At 39.2% G+C, this 21,510-nt stretch overlaps 1 long non-coding RNA gene across 1 annotated transcript; it reads left to right on the top strand.

The window, feature by feature from the left end:
- The first annotated feature begins 1,812 nt into the window (after positions 1-1,812).
- Positions 1,813-20,356, top strand: LOC134739065 (uncharacterized). Its single transcript, XR_010125512.1, has 2 exons — positions 1,813-11,482; positions 11,613-20,356. It is a non-coding gene; the product is annotated as an uncharacterized LOC134739065 (long non-coding RNA).
- Positions 20,357-21,510: the final 1,154 nt, after the last annotated feature.

Raw genomic sequence — 21,510 nt, 5'->3', positions numbered from 1 at the left:
GTGTTCTTAGCCTCACTCTATTATCCTGCCTCTATGGTAAACTAATTTAGGGAAGCCAATTGATTTTTTTTTCGGATAATGATCTGATAATTTTGGTGTTACTTTTCACACAGCATTTTTAGAATAAATTTTGACGTCGTTTGCAGGCACCTATTTTGCCTAGAGTTCAAGAAACTCAGTGGTGGGGCCTGATGTTCTCAATTACTGAGAGCTCAGGTCAGCCTCAGTTCTGTGGCTACCGATAGATTCTACCTGGTGTGCGCAACTAGCCAATTCCAGAGAGGCACCACATAAGGCAGGCGGGGCAGGGGCTGCCTCTGACTAGAGTGATTGGTGTCACTGCCAGAGAGAAAATCAATCTGAAGTTTGTCTCATGATTCCAGATGATGGATCTGCATAAGCCATGTAGTTGGATGTTTTCAAACAATGTGACTAAGATACGAAAGATACAGATATTAAAGTTGCTGTAGTGGCTTTGTAGTATTATTTGCTATTGATGCACTTTGCTTATAATTCATTGTGTTTCTTAGCTGTGTAAACAAAAAGCAAGCGCCATTTATTACACACAGTTCTGTTTTATGCTTGTGGTTTAACGTTTGCCAGATATTTCAGTATATAGCCACAGATCACTCTGCATGACATTAACAACAACAAAGTCTGTCTGTTTCTTTGTTGTAAAAAATTGGGATCGGCCCATGGCCCTACTGTATATCTCAATGTGGCAAAGGCAGCAATAAAATGTCACAGAGGAGAACAAACTAGCCTATATCTAAAGAGAAGATTTTAAACAGACATATGGCATAGAGTTAGGCAATTGGAAGAAAGCTTTCATATGTTGCTACTTGGGAACCTACTGACATACTTTTATGGGTGCTCATGGGTTATTTTTCTGTAGTGCCCCACTGAAGGCCCATCTCTTGACAATGCACTGAATCCCATCATCCTGTCTTCTAATCAAGGTTTCTGCAATTGTCCCTGTGGTCCCTGGTGTCATCTGTTCTTCCACCCACATCGCCTTCCAGCTACTATACCATATCTCTGAAGAGTTGTTGTCTCTATTTACTGCCGCACATACCTCTCCTCCCATGCTCTGCAGTCCTCACTCCAGTTAGGCTTGGTGTTCCCCTCCCCACCCACAAATGACTCTCTGACAAAATCGCCCAGGACCTCCACCTTTCAAATTCAGTGTTGAGTCCCCAGTCTTCATCTTATTCAGCCTACTGGCAGGATCTGGCCCAACCAATCATGCCCTCTTCCTTGAAAGCTTTTTTTTTTTCACTTGGCTCCTTGATGCCACACTTGGTCCTTTGCCTACCCAGAGGGTGATCCATGCCAGTCTTCTTTGCTGATCCTCCTGGCATTGCTTCAGCCTCTTCATATTCAAGTGCCTCAGGCCTCCACAACTTCTGTAACTGTCCTCACTCCCAAATTATCTAGTCCCTTGACATTAAATGTCACTTAAACACTGATGATTTTTATCTTGGAACTCTGCTCAATTTCAACCGTTTTTTCTACCTCTATCCTTGGATATCTGATTGGCATCTCAAGCCTAGCATGTCCAAAGCTTAACTCTTCATTTCCTTCTACACGCTTTCTCACCCCTGCCATACCCAAACTGCCCCATCTTAGTAAATGTCAGTGCCATTTTTAAAATTGCAAAATCCTAGTGCTGCTATTGACCTCTCTCTTTAGCTTCTACTTCACATCAGGAAATCACGTCTGCTCTTCTTTTAAAATATATCCAGAATCTGACCACTTATAATCTCCACTGCTACCACCTAGTTCAGGCAGCTGTCATGTCTTATCTGGAGGTGATCAGTTGGGTGCCCTGTTCCACCCTTGCCTTTGGAATCACCCTGGAAAGATTCTTAGATCTCTCCCAATCTACTCACGTGGGTTTCCATTTCTCTCAGAGTAAAGACCATAGCCCTTGTAAAGACAATGGCCTAGAAAGTCCTATGTGATCTGCTCTCCCATCTCTACCAAACCCAGTCAGTCTCATATCCCTCTTTATTCTCCCTTGATCATTTTGCTGTGGTGACACTGGCTTCTTTACTGTCTCTTTTACAAGTTTTCTCTGCCTTGCCCTCTCCTTTGTTGCCTAGATATTTATGAAACCTACTACTTCTCTTCCTTTAGATCTTTGTTTAAATTCCTACTTGATCAGAGAGGCTTTCTTTCACTGATCACCCTAAACAAAATAAGTTGCTCCTAACCCTGCTCCCACCCCCATGTCCCAGGATTGCCTGCCTTCTCTATCCTGCTTGAGCGCTCATCACCGGGAGCATATTATGTAGTTATTTGGTTATATTTCCTTCCCCTTTAGACTGGACAGGGAATTTATCTCTTGTTCTTTGCCGTATCACCTTAACCTAGTGCGGTGCCTGGAAGTTAGTAAGCACTCAATAAACATTTTTTAAATGACTGAGTGAATTTCCTAGGCAAACTGGTCAGAAATAGGCTACAGAGAATGGAAGAGTGGCTGTACCTGTCATTTAATATGCTCTCAATACGATTACATTTATTGAAATAAGATTTTATTGGCGATGAAACAAAATGCTATTGGGCATACAGAAAGGCATAAGAAAACCAGGCACTAAATTTAATATTAGTCAAGCAAATGTTCATAGTTGGAGAAATGATTGAAGCTGTGTTATGTTTTGTTACTGAGTTACATTCAGAAGGACTGCTGATCACACGACAAGCAATGCAACTCAAGGCAGAAGAAATTGCCAAATCCCCCAGAACAAAGCAGTGAGGAACTAGTTTGACTGTCACCCAAGACTGTCTTTAAGGCATTGTGTCATAGTTAATTGGCAAAGTTTGTTTCTTTCCTAATGATACATGAAATAATGAAGTGTCTTACAATCAGCAGAGTTTTAGCTTGGATAAAATAGGGTGGGTCTCTTTTCTAGATCTTAGAATGATAAAACAAATTTATAAATCTTAATTTTGCCATTTACAGTTGTTAGTTTACATCTTAGTTTCTAAGATAACAAATGTTACTCTTCCGTATTAGTTAAACCAAGAAGGGAGAGGTTTGGCCAGACACTTGTGTATCATTTCTTGGTTTCCTTACTGAATGTCTTTCTCCAAGCATTAGGTACAGAACTAGCATAATTGGGACCAGTTATCCAGTCGTGAGTTTTGACTTTTGTTCTCATGATTAGCTTGAAGATAATTTTTTTCAGACAGCTGCTGGTTTGTTTTTCAAATTTTTTTGAAATAATTATAGGTTCCTAAGAAGTGATAAAAATAGTACAGAGAGGTCTCGAGTACCCATCAGCTAGTTTCTCCCCATAGTGACATCGCCCATAACTATAGCACAGCTGCAGTTTTTAATAGATCATTTTGTTCTTTTCCCATGACCTGTTGGAGTAGGAATAGAGAGATCAGGTAATTTCGTTATGCTCTAAGCCACCTCACTTTAGGAGGGAGTGTTTCTGGTCACAGGTGGTGAGCCCGAAGGCAGAGTTGCTATAGAGGGACTAATACATTGATTTTCATGACCTAGAGGAAATAATCACTCAGGTTAAAATGTCTTCAAGAGTTAGTGGCCTGAAGCTCTCCAACAGAGAAACTCTTAATTGATTTGTTTTTGCTTCAGCACAGCTTTCTTTTGAAGCAATCATTTTAGAGTGATTTCAGGTGCTCCAAAAAACCTCTTGAAATAGATCAACTTAAAGATCTAGAACCTCAGTTGGAAGGAATGTGAGGTCAACCTTACCCATTGGATAGGGTGATTTCCCCCTTAAAGACCCAGCCAGGTCACTGTCGCAGTTCTTTTTAAGATCCTTCTCTGCTTGAGACCTCTGTCCAGTTTCCACATGATGGACTTTTCTTACCCACAAATCAGACAGCAGACAGGTACCTTTGTGCTTTCCTTTTCTCCTTCCAGTTAAATACATCTGCGTTCTCAAACCTTGTGGTGGTTTTAGCCACCCACTCCTGACCTCGCTCCTACTTGCTGCTTCTCCACAGGCTGCAGTTTTTTGATAGCTTGGCCACGTCCTAGAGAGAAGATAATGGTGGTAAATTAAGGGGTGAGCTGAGAGAGGTACATTATAGAAAAAATATGACAGAAGGTATTTGGTACAAGATTAGAAACTAAAGCTCATTATTAAAATTATATTCTTCAAGTGAGGGTAGTGCCTTCCTTATCCCATTTCTCTTTCCTATTTCTATTTATTTGTTATCTTTCACTTGCACTTTTGGACACCCTGTACTGTCTTCTATCCCTTGAAGCCAGACTTCTAGGGTATGGTCTGCATTGTGAGGGGCCCTGATACCCCTATCTCCTCGGTCCAAATACTCACCTTTTGTTTTCTACTTCTGCTGACTCTTTCACTACATCACCTCTCAGCCAAGACCACCACCTCCACCTCCACCTCCACCTCTACCTCCACCTCTATCTCCACCATTGTCCTCCACCTCTACCTCATTTCCATCATTGTCCTTGCCCAAATGCCTGGCCTTCAAGTTGTCTTTGCTGCTGTTTTTTATTCTTTTCTCTTATCACTAGATGAGAACCACGTCATGTCAGCATAGTTAGTGACTATGCTGAGACCAAACAGTCTTAAATTCATGTATACTCAGCATCAATGATGCCTTTGAAAATTCTGATTCTCCCCAGATAAAATATCAGAATGGCAACCCCTGCCCCCTGCCCCTGACCTTCAGCCTCAAACATCTGGCATTTTGGGAGCAGATAAAACCCATACAGAGTGCCCAAGGACTCTTTTCTTCAGAGGGCTGGAACTCTGAGAATTTTCCCCTGCAATTGCTATTTGAAATATTTTTTAAAAAAAGAGAGAGAACTAAAATATGAACTGGAAATTTCTGGAAACTGCCAGCCCCTTGCAATAGATGCTGGTCAGGATGTGACAAAACTGGGTTTGGGAGTATTATTTCTACTACATAGGAAGTTAGTTAAGAGAGCGCTGACTTGAAAGGTAGAAGGTCAAATACTGCAATACAATTAACTTGGCTTAGGTGGGATGGTAGAGAACCTGAGGGTTGGGGGTAGAGGTAGCCAAGTCACCTGTTCTAGAAACAGATCTGGCCCATTTTATATGAACCTAATATTGATATATCTTTGTAGATTATGTAAATATATTTTGACTAAGGTCTCCAAAATTGTTAATGTTCTATAGGCAGACTTAGGGATATGCAAACTTGGGCATACAAATTGTCATCCCTAAAGAGCTCATCATTACAGATTAAAATTTCCAAATTGAGGAACATATAGAAATAGAGAAGTAAAAGCCTTGGCTTATTCAGAGTGGTCTTGAATTTATTTGGAGACCCCAGTAAAGATACTAGCACAAAAAACAGTGTTATATAAATAGAAATGAACTTTGGAAAACCCGACAATGTGATAAAGACTCTATTCTCTGAGCTCCTGGGTGTAGAATATTCTGTAAGGGTACTAATTCATAGAGAACATTTGCTTATCTAAAGAATATCCATACCCATGTTTAATAAAGGAAAAAATCATGGGTAGGTAACTAAGCGGACAATGTATTTTAGCTCATTTGTGTAGTAAAACATGTAACAGAATCTCAGTAGAGTTCAAATATGCCCTCTTGACTTCCTAATGCATAGACTCCGTTAAAATAGTATTTTAGTTGTCCAAGCCTTCCCCCTTAGCCATTTTACACCTGGTAATAACTACGTAAATTCAGAAAAACAGATTTTATATGTTTTGATCCATCTTTTTCTTAATATTACTCTTAGTAAATTCTCACATTGATGAAGATCTGCTTATTTCACCCTAAGGCAATTCAAAAGTTTGTATGACAACTTTATTCTCACTGCCAACTATTAGGAAAGGAATGCCCACTTTTCCCTGAGGGCGTGTTGTTGCATGCAGCATTCCCATTGGAATGCTCTTGAGAGGTTGAACTCATTTTCTGAGCAATTGTTTTTATAAATTCAGTATTTTGCTTCCAGTGCTCATGGCCAGATAGTGTATAACCTGGTCTCTACCCAGTATTATCCATGCTGTTTTCACACTTACCTCCAAGGGCCAAAGATTATCTCACAGAAGCTCCGAAAGAATTCCTGTTTCTGAAATTCATGTGTAAAAGGAAATTTTTAAAGGGAAGAGGGTGATAATTGAGTTCAAAGTCTGAAGAATTTTTGTCAAGGATTATATTGATTAATAACAAAAGCTCTCTGGCATTTTCAGGCAGACATGTGAAAAAAAGTAGTGATTGTAATTAATTTTTAGTGAGTGCCGCATATTTGATAATTGCTCTGATTCACGCTATTATATTCCTCTTCCTTCACCCACAGCAAAATAAGCTTAATTTGATTCATACCCTTAGGAAGAAAAAAAAAAAAAAGCCTAAGATTACTCACATGGCTGTGATTCAGCTCTTGGCTCCCACCACCTCCTCCTCCTCCTCATCCTCCCTTTCTCCCACCCTGCCCAGTCCCATATTCACTCCCACCCAGTGGTGTTGCCATCAAAAAACTGAGTCAGTTTGTTCTTTAAAATGGGTGGGGAAAGAAGACAACTAATAAAAACTTTTCTGAGCGAAGTATACTGCTTAGAGCTGAAATCATTGCAGGAAGACAGGCAGAGCGGCTACTTACATAACATGAGAAGCTTGAAACAGAGGCCAGCCCTCATAAAGAAATGTTCAGATTCTTATATAAGACTAGTATGGCTTGTGTGCATGTCTGTAGAGGCATACACATAGCCATGGAGGCAGGTTTCTATGAAAAATCTCTGATATTGTGGATCTTACATATAATGTATACAGAAAGAATCTTGTTTTCAAAGTAGGATACTTTGCTATAATCAAAAAGTGAATATAGAAGCAATCCAAAGATTTTTGATCATTGCAAAACATAGGTGATAAAGACATTTTGTTTGCCTTCAAATGAACGTGTGACTTGGCAGCTTGAGGTTTTTTTTTTGTTGTTTGTTTTTTTGTTTTGTTTTTTGTTTGTTTGTTTTTGATAGTGTCTTGTTCTGTTGCCCAGGCTGGAGTACAGTGGCACAGACCACGGCTCACTGCAGCTTTGAACTCCTGGGCCCAAGTGATCTTCCCATCTCAGCTTCCCAAGTAACTGAGACTACAGGCGCACACCACTGTGCCTGGCTAATTTTTTTTATTTTATTTTTATTTTTTGTAGAGATGAGGTCTCACTGTGTTGTCCAGGCTGTTCTCAAACTCCTGGGCTTAAGCAATCCTCTCACCTCGGCTTCCCAAAGTGTTGGGATTATAGGCGTGAGCCACTGCACTCGGCCACAAGATTGTTTTTTGTTTCTCTCCTGAGGAACTGTAAGGTTAGTACTGAAGGTGACAGCTCACCCTTAGAGAGCTGATGGTGGTAGCAGACATATAGAGGCAGCAGTCTCTGTTCCTTGCTTGTATTTTTTCGCTTATTCCCATTCTTCAGATGAAGTAAAAGCCTTAGAGAAATGAAGGGACTCTTCTATGTCCCCACAGGTAATAGCCTCAGAGACAGTATTACAACCCAGGCTGTTTGTCTTTACCCTGACTTGTAACTTTGGTTTCTGGGAGCCTGACACAGTTGGATCATTTGGTATTTTAGAACTTACCCAAGACAGGAGTGGCGGTGGACAGGAAGCTCCATGCTGGAGCTCCAAACCAGCCTTGAACTGGAACTGTTGAATCAGGTCTGTGTGCATCTTCAAACTGGGCTGCAACATGGAGGGGAACAGAATGGAGCATTCCCCCATCACTCATTTGTAATCCCAACCACCCTCTCTTCATTTTGCTGGCTTTTCCCCCATTATGTTACCATCTGTCTCCAAAACATTGCCTGGGTAAAAACAAGCTGGAGCAGTTGCTCGCCCTCAAACAAAACACAGAACTACTTCTCCTCACTCCCATTCCCCCCTACACTAGTGCCGAGCACCATATTTGAGGAATTCCATATTTATAAAGCTTGCCTGCACCTCGATGATGTCTGCTTGCTGTCCTTTTTATTATTCTTCAAATATGTTATGTGCTGACTGGAAACGATTAGCTTTTGTTACTGAGGGGTTTGTGGGATGCTTGAAGCAGCTTCATATAGTTCTCAGATGGAAATGCGTGCTGTTTGCTCCTTTAAGAAATGCAATTTCTTAATGAAAGACAGCATAGAGGAGAATGCATACTGAGGTTCCCCACCCAACTCTCTGGGTTTCTCTTAGGGTAGTTGTGGTAGGGTTTTATGTCATGGCCCTGTGGAGCGAATAAACAGTGGATCTTGGGTATTTTTTTCTGAGTCTGTACCCATCTCTTCATGCCTCTGACTAGGGTCCCTTGTTAATGTCAAGGGCAGAGCTCTGTCCCCAACAGAGCTGTAGTGTTGCCCCCAGTCTCTGACCCACTCACCTTCTTTCCTGGCTGATGACACTTCCAATGTCCTGACACATCTGGGCAAAGTGGAATTGGAGTTCTTAAATGCCCTCTCTGGCTGGCCCCAGCTCGATTCTGCACTGGCCTTAGCAGGCTCCAGGAAGTTTGGAGAGGAAAGACCCAAACAGATCTCAGATGTAAAACTGGATGAGTATTTCAACTGCTGAAACTTTAGGAGGAAAATATGGATGGGCTACGTGTTTGTCAGCATTAGTAAAATAGTTACTAGTGATTCTTTTTTTTAAAAAGTTATGGAATCATATTTTTCTCATTCAGAAGTGTTACTTAGGGAATGACTGAGATGTGTATGACTCCAGAGTTCTCTGTCAGACACTGTTCTCAGCACTTAACATAGAATCATTTTTTAATCCAGGTGCCACAGCTAGGAACAGCAGAACCAGAAGTCAAATCCCAGCAAGTCTGACTCCAGAAGCTAGACTCTTCAAAGATGTCATAGGTCCTTTTAGATGCCAGAGTTTTAGATGTTCCATTTTATTCACGTTCTATTTTCATAGCCTGTGTTTATTTCCATTGAAAGCCATATAATTATAGACTTTATGTTCTGTATCTCAGCAAGGTAACTGTCTTTAAGCCAATAAAAATACATTACTACTGAAGTATGAATAAGTTTTAATAACCGAGAAATACATACACATGGTTAAAGTAGAATTTAAAAGTGTAATTTGGAAGTGCTCTCGAAATAGTTTCGTGTGATCTTAATTTCTGAAAATCAATTCTGTATGTAAATTGAATGTAGTGTTTATTCCAGTAAAACCCTGCAGGAAGTCTTTTTATAAAGTGAATAATCAACTCCTGAATTAACTGTTAGACATGGTTTCAGTGTGTATACCTTTTCTGTGCTCTCATCTACCAATCCGAAAATTAGATATCTGAACATTTTTCTGTGTTTCAAATGTTGGATGTATTTCCTGTATTGTAATAAAACTAGTTATCCATCAAGGCATAATCAACAATAAATGCCAAGCCTTAGTCAGAGCAGTTGCTGACTTTGCTCAAGGTTAAAGGAAGTATGCTGAAAAGAGATAACTGTAGTTAAATTGCTCAGCCCAAGCCTTCCAGATTTTTCATGTGGGGAATTGCACTTCTTATTACTGTATTCTTCCTGTCTACATAATACCTGGGAACAATTTACTCCATGTAATGCCACTCCCATCTTGGTAGTAAAGTTTTTACTGAAGAGGAAGGCTTCTAGGGCATGTCAGTATATTTAATTGGAATTTTCACTGGTGATTTTCAAGTTTTTATTTCACAGCTTTTAGGCAGGTCGAGACTAAAGGACTGTACAGATTTGTTGGTGATGTGATTGTATTACGTGTGTGCTGTGTGTGAGTAGCTCAGCTTAGAGTGTGAATTGCAGTAAATGCAAAAGTGAAAGCTGCAACATGGCTCTCATGCTCCCAACCACTTCCTGAAGAACCCGCCACGCGGGCCCCAGACTTAGAGATTTGAATCTTCAGGATGGAAAGAGTCCAAGTCCCTCATGGTAAAGACCTCAAGTAAACCTAAATGTAGAAAACCTGTTCGCTACTCTTGTGTGAATTAAAACGTTTGGTTGCCTCCATTGTAAAAATTTCAGTGCACAATTCTGAAATTTAAACTATTAGGGAACAGAGCCAGAGCGTTGCCATACCTTAAAAATAATCTTGCATCTCTCCTGTTTACATGATTCAATTCTTGAAACCAGTTGGAATGTGCATCCTGATCTCTAAATGTACAAGTTATTTAAAAAAAATGTGAGCTTGTCAGCTTAGCTACAGCCACCAGTCTAATAAAACTGAGTCACATCCAAATGGGCTGCACTTAAACTACCCTCCCATTCTAGGGAAAACGTGGCTGGGGGAGGCAGTCTGAGTCATCACCTGGTTTGTTTGACATACACTTCCTTCCATAAATTGGGAATGGCAAGCGGCACAGTGTTCTGGGCTTGCCTGGGAGAAGGAGCTGTTGCAGCCTTGCACGATCAAAATAGGGCCTTTAGGTTTGAAGGATGAGGTTGAGCCCATATTTTGACTCCAAATGTCGGGGGAGGGGAGAAGTCGACAGATCTAAACAAGGAACATTTGTAAGTACCATTTTTGGAGGTCGGAGCAATGGTAGGGGTGTTCACAGTTGAATTTCTTCCTAGGACATAAAAGGTGTTTAAGAGACAAATTGGGGGCATTCAAATAAAAATAAATGGGTATCTAGTTCACCAGGTGGGCTCGTTTACTTAACAAGAGTATCCTTGATGTGGACAGTTCAAAATGATTGAGAGAGAGATGATTTGGTAGTTACCATACAAATCTGTTCTGACGATGTTTAATTTCACTTAATTTATTTAACTATTTTAAAAGAAATGTATTTCACTTAGGAATCTTTTCATGGCAAATTTGAATCTCCTTCAGGGGTATTTTGAGGGGATGGGAAGAGAGGCTCGCTCATGTGTCTCGCACATTTTCTTACAGCGGTTTTGCAGAGGCTCACTGGAGCTTTTTAGAATAAAAAAGTTTAGAATGTAAAATTATTGGAGACTATAGAGGAAGGGGAAGGAGGAGTAGATTTATAGCTGAAGTGGGTTTGTAAACTCAGCGTCTGCTTTGGGATTATTTTTTAATATGTGCCAGACATTCTTCTGATTTTCATCCTGGCTTGGTTGTGGCTCTTTCTCTGTCTGTGTGAGGCTGGGGTGTTCCCTGTTTTAAAGCCGTAGTTGTCGCAGCCTGGGCGTTTTCTGTTTCGGCTTATGGCTTTTTTTCTCTTTTCCTGAATGAGTGTCCTTTGTGTAACCCCAGTAATTCAGAAATCCTGCAGTCATAGGGACTGCCCTATCATGTGACTTAGGTACTAGGTGCTGGCTGCGATTGGTCAGCAGCTAATTGGCGGGTCCCTATAAGAGGTCTTGGGTCGGGCGTCCGGCCACTCTCCTGCCTGGGCTGCTGCTCAACGGGGGCTGGGGGTGTGTGGGGCGGGGGTGGTCTGTCCAGTGATTCAGCCACATGTGATAGATGACCAAGTGACTGCTTTCTTGGAGTCCGCACACCAGTGGAAGGCTCTCAAAGTGACTGTGACCGACTTGATCAAACTCTAGGCTTCCTGAGCTGGTAACTGTCACTTTAATATAGGTTACTGATTAAACTCAGAAAAATGCAGCTTAAAATCTTTGCCAGGAACTTGTGTGGACTTATTCCCTGTTCCCCCCCACCCCCCTTGTTCTGATTTGTTTTGTCACAGGAATGAAATGCAGATAACTCTTTAGAAAACTTTTGTAGGAAAAGCGCCTCGTGTGATCTGGAACAAAGACGTTTTATAATCAGATTTATCAAGCTGCGAAGAGGGAGTTTTAGTGAACGGAAGCAGCAGCATTCTGTCACCAGGAAATACTCCTTTATCCAGAATTGGTAAGTGAAAAGTGGCATTGCTCCCTAATAGATATCATATGTGTGTGTGGGAATTGAAAAATTGTTCACAGACCCCTAACAACTGTGTTGAACAGAGAACACATAAACAGTGAGGAGTTCTAAAAAAGAGCAGCACAAGAATACGGCATAAAGACTGAGAAGAAGCCAGGTAATTAACAAAAATGAGCTGAGTGCTATCAGTTTAGCTAAACATATGTAATACAGCTAGATTTGGTTGTTTTATTTTTTCTTGTTAGTGGAGGAGAAACATAAAATCGGAATGGGCTGTTTAGTAGAATTGCGACATTAACTTTCCATGGATGTAGATTTCCGTTTAGTCTGAATAGCATGTATGAAATTTGAAGGGATGCTTTCGGAATTAGTCTTCTTGCCCTCCTTTCCTTTCCTCTGCATTAAGATGTCAAGTATTTAGTTAGAACCTTACAAGATGAAAGTTGTACAAAATGAAAGTTCAAGTAATGCGTCGGAAACACCTCCTCCTGATTGGGAAGGGTAGATTACAACGGCAATAGATTTTTGTTTTTTGTTTCTTACATTTGTGTCACGAATTTTAAGTTTATTCTATTTGATTACATTAGTACAGCAAAAGGGGGGTTATTTCTATCTATATGGTTCATGACATTTTGAGAGATCGTGATTAGTAGTTCTTACTGGTTTCGTATGCATGTTCCTGCCTGTTGAATTCAGTTTTCTGATCTTGAATCTGAGCTGCCTTTACGTTAAAGGGTTCTAGAAAAAGACAATAAAGCTTTGAATACCTGTGTTATATACAACAGGTTCCTGTTCATGATGTATAAGGTAACGCAATTTTATTTTAGGGATGAATGTCTAATTTCTTGATTTGGCTTCTTAAGAATATACCGAAAAGGTTGAATAGAATAAGAAAAAGAACATTAAAAAAGAATGGTGGGTGACTGCCTGATTTTACTAGTTTCTTATTGGTCAGTAGAAGTAATCATGTGATGTCTACTTATAGAAAGAAATGGAAAAAATTTTTATTCTTTAACTGCTAACAATTATATAGGCAATTTTAGCAATCTTCATTTATTAATTTGAATATATAATTATAACTGTTATTAACAGAATAAGTTTTGGGTAATATAGGAAATAATTATTTCTTTCTTTTTAAGCCAAATTGGAAGTTGAATCTACGTTTGGTTCCTATTCTGTTACTTTCAAAATCTTAAAATCCTTAACTCAAAAGGGAAAATGTATAATAAAACAGGATAGCAGTGCTGAAATTTCTCTCTCTTAGCAGTGGAGTGAGATGAGGGTGGGGGAGGGAGATGAATCTAGTGAGATATATTAATTGTTTTTTCCCCCTCTTGTATACTTGGATAACTTTTGAGATCATTTTTCTCGGACTAGCAGCTCTCAAGCCTTTTGCATAAGTATTTATTCTTAAAGAAATAGAAAGACAAGATAAGCACGGCTCTTAAGGGCAGGTCCTCCAATAAGTCAGGAAACTGGTGATCCAAACTTGTGAATATGACAAGTCAATTTGACTTAATTAAGGAGTGGCATTAGTTTTCTTGAAGCACATGAATTTATAGGTTTTTAGAGTCTTGAAGACAGAAAAATGGCAACAAAGCATTAAGGTATTTACAGGTAATTTATATTCAACTGCTAGCTTATGTTTTCAACTCTGTATTTCATGTAAGTAAATACTTGGGGAGAACGTGATGATTTAATAATCTGGATAAATACTGCCATGCCTGTTGGAAAAAAGCCTCTAATTTTTAGGTTTTCCTCATCCATTTAAAATCCATTGTTTTGAATGACAAAATGTGATAGAAGCAGGTTGGAACAGTAAATGCTAGAGAGTATATCCCAGAAGAATTAACTGAGAACTTCATGTTTTCAATTCTGTTTGCCGTTCTCTGTTCTCAATTTATTAATTTTTAAAAGTACATTGCAAGTGAGTAGCATTGCTTGCTCTGAATTCTCCTCTGGGGTCATTGAGAGTATTCACATTTTCGTATACCCTGTTAAAAGATATTAATGCCATGCATATGCTTTTGTCTTTGTGGGTATGTAAAACAACCAACTGAAGGGATCTGGTCAAGAGACAGACCTCAAAATAGTTTCTCTGAAATAGTATTTGAATTTGCATGTTCGGGAATGTAAATGCTTTCCCTTTGGGCTTGTTTCTGAAGTTTTTGGTGTAGTATACAGTTTTACCCAATTAAATTTTTCTTTTGAGGTCTGTATATGTATGGGTGTCTATATTTGATTTGAAGGGGGAGTTTTAATCATTAGCGAAACAAGTGGCTGTTTGTTAGAACCCAGATAAGCCTCATAGTGTTGTTCCTATGACAACTGAGTAGTTGGGTGTTGAAATGTAGCTTTAAGTTCTTGGTTTGGAAATGTCATTCAGACCTCCCACTATAGTCTCATTGAGTAGGAGGATAATGAGAAGGGGAAAAACCATGAAGCAACATAAGTATCTCCGTTCGTTTCATGTCTTCCTGACTTGTCTTTGTGTACAGGATCGCCATGGGAGTGGTAAACATAGGTCTTGAACAAAGCAATACTTCAATAAAAAAATACATGGAAAGGGGTCAGAAAAGTTGGGGAAGATAAACAACAACACATGGGGGCAATAAAGAGGCAAGAGAAATAGGCTTCCATGGGTTTCTGCAAATCCTTTATCCAGTACTGACCAGCAGTGAGAACATCTTGAACCAGTTATTGTATAGCTCTTCAAGAGCTGTGAATTTCCTTAAAATGCAATGTGGAGAAAATTCCTTTGGTAGCAGGATGGTTTACCACTTTGGCATAACATTTATTCATCTCCCCCAGGCAGACTACAGAGGATACTGTGTTCTTTTAAGGCACATGTTTTTAAACCAGTTGTTCATTTGTCATTTAATAGCTTTTGTCTTTTTTCTATGGGAAAGACAGGTTGTACTATTAAAATAGTGATAAAATTTAAGTATTTTATTCTGTATTCAAAAAGTGTTTTTGAAAAGTACTTAGAAAAAGATTGTTTGAGACCTGTTGTTTGTGGAAATGTCTGTCAATGGAGAATCTATGGAGCACTGTATTTGAGGAGAGGGATTGTTTAGACTAATATTTGGCATAGCTTAATTATGCAGTTGTTGATTTTCCATGTCCGAAGGTCTTCCTATTTCCTACTCCTAAATAGTTTTAACTATTTATTTGGTTGCTAGAACCTCCTGAAGTTAGAAAGAAAAAGATTTCAGTGGGGTTAGTCTCTTACTTAATAAATATATGCCCACCATCTCTTCTGTAATCCAAAAAGCTCTGAAAATCAAAAGATTTTCATGTAACAAATTTGGCAGCAAATCCTGACCTGAACTGATGTGAAGCTAGTGATAGTCTTTGTTTAGCTCGCTCAGAATGAATCTTTTTATGTTTTACTGTAGAAGTATTAATGTGTTTGATCATGGAGTATTGTTCCAGACTCTCCTAGAGGTTTAAATACTATGTTGAATAGTCAACCTATTACTTTTATAAAATAATAATAATAATCAATCTGAGTGTCAGGTAAGCATTTGTGGACCCATAATTACTGACATACATTGAGTTCATATTATATGCCAGGTACCGTTCTAAATGAATCACTGGCATCTAAGAACAGTGTCTGGCACATAGTAGGTACTTAGTAGACATGTTTTGGTAGGAACTGCTTTACACTTATTAAATTCTTTAACTCACAAAAACAGTACACAGGAAGTAGTGGAGCCAAGATTTGAAAGCAGACAGTCTAGCTCCAATCTGCTCTTAATGATTCTGATGCAGGTACAAGAGAGGACTGGAGATGTGGCACTGGACTTCTTAACTGAGTCAGAGGGGGTGTTTGAGTGATTTACTTTATTCATAGTCACCCTATACCTCCTACGATCAAGAGCTGGTGCTATCACCACTATGATCATTAACCGGGGCTGTGGTGGAATGCTTATAACAGGTTCTCCTGGGTGGGAGTGTAGGAATTCCAGGGGTCTGAACTCTCCTCACAGGCTTCCCAAGGTGATCTCCATCAGTAAATCAGCCCGACTTTTTCATCTTGAAAAATTAAGACATAGGAAATAACTCTTTCCTTAACCCTAAGGAAGTTTCCTTGAACAGTGGGAAAAACCTTTCTGTAGACATTCCTTAGACCCCTTACCCAGCAGGAGGTGTGGAATCAATAAAGAGGGCATGGGTCACCTCCAAGGTTGTGAGCTCCCTGGCTTGGGAACTACACTGGGACACAGCAAAGCCTCTTGGGAGAAATCAGGCAGCCCATGGAGCTTCAGCTGCATGACTCTTTGAATTCACAAAAGGATACCTTTAACAGTACTTCTCAAAAAATGTATATAAGGCATGTCTCAAGTCCCTATATGTTTCTAGGGATAAAAAAAATTCATTTCAAACTGATGGCAACCTCCCCATTCTATTCCCCAGCTTTCTATCCTTCTTCCTGCTTAATTTTTCTTCTTAGCACTTGCCTCTGTCTGACATATTGTATGTCTTACTTATTTACTCATTTGACATTTTAGTTAGACACTAGCAGTATTGTTTTCTTTGAATACATTTAAAGGTCCTAGATGTATTTCTTTTTGATGTTCATCTTCTAACTCATTCCCTCCTATCAATCTCAGACTGCTGTAAACAAATGATTTTTTTGCCCATTTTTTTTTTACTGTTAGTTATCATATTTATTTTTCTTAAACAAGCTGTACTGGTTATACAGTCTGAATTTGGAGAATAGACGTCTTCATTCAGGAGGGGAAATTGAGCCAAGTTTGAATATAATCATTGGGTAACAAATCCAGAAGATTAAGTTACTAAGGAGAACATGCAAAGTAAACACTTGCATTTTATGAACTACCTTCAATTTAAATAGACAACTGGGTAACTGTATATGACATGTTTTGGGAGCAAGACCTGTTAAACCTACCTACTTCCTACTGTTTTCATTTGAAAAATAAATCAATTATTAAACAGTTATTCTACACATTTAAAGACTGTAAGTGATTTAACCTTGAATATTTCTTGACTCAAATTCTTAAAATCCTCAACTCTAACCTCTTGTTCTTCAACCCCATATTTATTCTAGTTTATTCTTTCCAACATATTTAGGATAATCTAAAACATAAAGTGAAAAAAACCCACATATATTATTAACTATAAACAATGTGGTTATGTAAATGCATCATTTTAGTTGATTTTTCTTCTTTAGCCTAGTTCTTTTTTTCTTTTCTTTTCTCTTTTTTTTTTTTTTTTTTTTGAGACAGAGTCTTGCACTGTCACCCGGGCTGGAGTGCAATGGCGTGACCTCGGCTCACTGAAACCTCCACCTCCTGGGTTCACGTGATTCTCCTGCCTCAGCCTCCCGAGTAGGTGGGATTACAGGCGCACACTGCCCGGCTAATTTTTTTTTATTATTTTTTTATTTGATTATTTATTTATTTTTAGTAGAGACGGGGTTTCACTATGTTGGCCAGGCTGGTCTTGAACTCCTGACCTCGTGATCTGCCCGCCTCTGCCTCCCAAAGTGCTAGGATTACAGGTGTGAGCCACCGCACCTGGCCTAGACTAATTCTTAAAGGAACAGATTAGATACATATAAAAGTTGAATTTAGTATGCTTTTGTAAGTTAATATAATGATTGGGACATTTTGTTTTCTTAGCTGTGCTTTATAACAAAATAGTTCTAGTTACTTTCTTTTAAATGGTTACTAAAGTAATAACTTGCTTTTTAAAAACATAGTATAACTATTTAAGGTAGACTATGAAGAGTAGGCTGAGGTTTCATTTTAAATTATCTCCCCTTTCTGCCATGGAAGAGTTTAATTCCCCTGATGTGCTTATGGTATTGAAAGCCCGTTGTTGGTGTTGGTATTGAAAGAAAGCTTAGTTTTTCTGCGTTTCCTAAAAGGAGAGGGAAGAAAGATTTTTAAAAGTGAAAATCCATTGATTTTTTTTTCTTGATTAGGATTTGTGTAATATATCTGAAGTGGGACTAGAGTTCTTAAAGTTGAGAGAAACAGTAAATATGTACACGCCTGGCAAAACTTTGCAGGGAACATTCAGAGTTCAGATTACCTGAAAAAAATATTGAAAGCTTCAGACATTTTCCAGAGAGTGTTAGTGTGTGAAAGTGGTACCCATGACCCCAAGAGGGTGTCCATTCACACATCCATTGAAGTGGTTTACTCCCTAAGAGGCCCAGGCTTTGGAAATAAGTAGATTTGTGCTTTAAGCTCCCTTTGCCCCTTGCTAGCTGAGTGAGCTACTCCGCTATTTCCCTGAGCCCCAGAGTGTAGAGCATCAGAAGTAGTGCACAGGTTTGTTGCATGAGATAACACATATAAAGCACATGCTGTGGATCCTGGAGTAATGGTGCTTAACACACTTGCATTCCCTTCCAAAATCCCTTTGGGAACAGACTTCTTCAGTTTAGTCCTAAAGCCTGTAGATCCATGCTAAGTGATATGACTTTTTTTTCACATCAGATTAAGCAAAACACTGATGATGGTGACTGTCGCTTATTGTGCAGTTACCATGTTCTGGACAGGCACTGTTGTAAGGGCTCTACCTACATAGACCCATTTTTCCTCATGACAAACTATTGGTGCAATTATCATGCCCATTTCATAGATGAACACACAGAGGCACAGAAAGGTAAAGGAACTTACTTAGGGCCACTCATCTGTCATGGAACCAGAATCTAAATCCAAATAGGCTGTTTCCAGTACAGATGGTAAGTACATGTACTTCTGGCAGGAAAGCAGAATAAAAGTTGACTGAACCTGAAAGTCTCGGAAATGGTCTTCTCATTTCTATTCTGTAAAGTGTCACGTCTTCTAGGCCTACCTCTCTCAATATTGAAATACAAAATTAACTTTTTCTGCTTTTTATTTCACAAATCAACGGGAACAGTCTTAGTCATTTGTGTTTTATGAGTTTTAATTAGGCCACTGCAGTCCAGGAGGGGAATTCCTTGTTTTCAGTTGATCTCATATACTAACAAGTTTAATCATGTAACTTCCCCTATTTTTTTCTCTAATGTCTTCACTTGAAAGTGGGGGTGGGAGGGAGAAGTATGTTAGCATTCGAGTCCTAGGAATGCACCTACATCAACCTTTCTGGAAATTCCTTCTTGCTGCTATAGAAGTAATCCACAGAAAAGTGAAACGTGTAAGAATCTGTATTTACTAATATTTTTTTTCTTTATCTCCATCTAGTTCTGGATATTTTCCGGAGGATGGGGTAAAACTTCTAGATAAAGAAGTACAGGAAGCCATCTATGTGCATAAAACCTTATGTTTGGGTGTGGACTTAATTTTCAGAATATGGGAAAGGGGTTTCACATTGAGAATTTCCTCTTTCAGATGTAGATTGAGAATTTTGACTTAGAAGATGAGGGCAGGTTATCTTAGCCCGTGGGTTCAGAGTGCTTGGAAATCTCTTTAAAAAAAAAAGAAAAATCCCCTGGCCTTGGACTGAGCCTGCTCTTGGGGGATTTATTAATCATGCCTGCCTTCATTCTTTCCTTTGTTTGTTCGTTCCTTCCTTTGTTCATATTCTCGCATAAGTCGTTCAACATCTACCTGCAAATAGGTGAAAGAAAGGATGGGGGTGAGAGTCCATCGGGGGACGGGAGAGGAGTAGCAATAAACTCACTCTATGTTCCTTTCACCTCACTGACTGCATCTTGTATCTGATTGTTTGCCCCTTTTGAGACAACGCATATTTCGCAGAGAGACACTCATAACACTCGTGAAGGTCTTCAAGCATCTTCCTTTGGGAGCCCAGTTTCTTTTTTTAAAGTGAGAGGAGAAAATGCTTGTGAGGGAAAAACAATGCAGAGAAATGGTTTTTCTTTCTTTCTTTTTAATGTTGGCGGAAGAAGGGTTCATAGTAGGGAAAATATCAGTAAATATAATCTAAGAGCACCCATGCTTTCAAATAATTTCCTTGTTTAAAGAATATTAAGTGCAGTGGTGTTTACAATTAATGATCACAACCAGTTACAGATTGCTTTGTTCTTTCTCTACTCCTGCTGCTTCACTTGCCTACGCTTATAAAAAAAAAAGAACATTAAGAGACAACAAAGGCCATCACAAAGATGTCTTCAAAAATAATTTTAAAATAGAATTTTAATTAATTTAAAGGTAAGAAATGTTGCCATGCCCTCAATCAAATTTATTATGACTTTTTGAAAATATCTCTAAGTAAATATATAGAAAATGAGGAATGAAGATAGGGGAGGGCTTTTGGAATTTGTACTACTATTCTTTCAAAAAATATTACTCGTCTCCATGCTGCAGTTAGGAATACGCTTCCTTAAGACAGAGTCATTATCTTTACTTGTTATTTAAGTCTTGATATCACCTCCTATAGTTTTTGAAAGACATCGCTCTTCAAGTTTTCTTCAATGGCACAAACTATACCTGTGCATTTTCTGAAACAAGTTTGACCATACCAGCAAAGGCAATGAAAATGCTTTGTCTTTCAGCATGACATGTGAAGTCTACATTATTAGTAGGTATGTATGGCCCAAGGGAAGAAAATGTTAAAGTAGATTTAAAAACAAAAACAAAACCACTCACACTCTAAAAGAATGTCTCAGTATTTCAAGGCTCTTCTCTCTCTCTGTTAAAGCCAATAAGGAGGCCTCAGGACAAGTTAGGTTGATAATGACAGTGGATCTCTACCTTTTTCCCCATTCCGTTTGACATCCATACTCCAAAAGACCTTCCCTTATTTTCTATGCACGGGTAGCAGGGGGATTATAGAGAAACTGTTCTTTTTCCTGCCTTCTTTTTTACTGCTGGGGGGAGTGATCACTTTCCTACAGCTCTTGTCCACCTGGCCCTTGATGCGTTTGGAGTTTTGGTAAGGTGTTAACAAAAATTGTCTCAGGTGCCAACTAAATTTCATAAGCTTATAGCAGCACAACAGACTAAGACACCACATGGGAAATGTACATTTTACAAAAATATATTGCACATCTACCATGTCTACCATGTGCCATACAGAGTTCTGGGTCTGATAATACAGCCGTGAATAAAGTCCCTGCTCACATGGAGCGGATAGGCTGATGGTGATGGAACTCATAAGTATACGGCAGGTGTTAGTAAACACTGCAGAGAAAAATAAAGCTGTGTCAGAGAGAGAGTACCTGGGGATCAGGGGTAGTGCGACGTTAACCGGGGCTAATAGGAAGGCCTCTTTGATATTATGAGGCCAGTGAGGAGTCAGCTGTGGGAGTGTCTGGAGGAAGAGGATTCCAGGCAGAGAAAATAAAAAAGTAACTGCAGTAGAGACGGGAGCAGGCTTTGTGTGTCCAAGAGACACATCGTGGCAGATCAGGTGGGACTCTGTTGGCCACAGGAAGAAGCTGTTTGGAAGGTAGGAAATGATAACTAGACAGAGTGAAGATGGTATTTTGAGAGTCTAGGTGATTTATAGTAGGGATCCCGGAGAGTCGAGCCCCTTGTGCCTCATAACTGGAGTGTTTACAAGCCGTGTAAGGCCTTCTTGCAGTAAAATGCTACTTTTGTAATTTAAATTATTATGCTATGAAAACCTTAGCAAAGATAGATAAAGTTAAACTATTTGAAGCACAATTATAGCTAAAAAGCGCAAAGTGGGCAATTCTTCCTATCACATCTACTCCTCAGAGAGATGTGGGGTACCTGAATGTCTAACTGTGGAATGTTTTGATTTGATTTAAATTTGCCAAAAACTCATCT

Source organism: Pongo pygmaeus, chromosome X (assembly GCF_028885625.2).
Source record: "Pongo pygmaeus isolate AG05252 chromosome X, NHGRI_mPonPyg2-v2.0_pri, whole genome shotgun sequence".
Classification (NCBI taxonomy): Eukaryota; Metazoa; Chordata; class Mammalia; order Primates; family Hominidae; genus Pongo; species Pongo pygmaeus.
The sequence above is the reverse complement of the archived record's forward strand: the minus strand, read 5'-3'. Positions and strand labels throughout refer to the sequence as shown.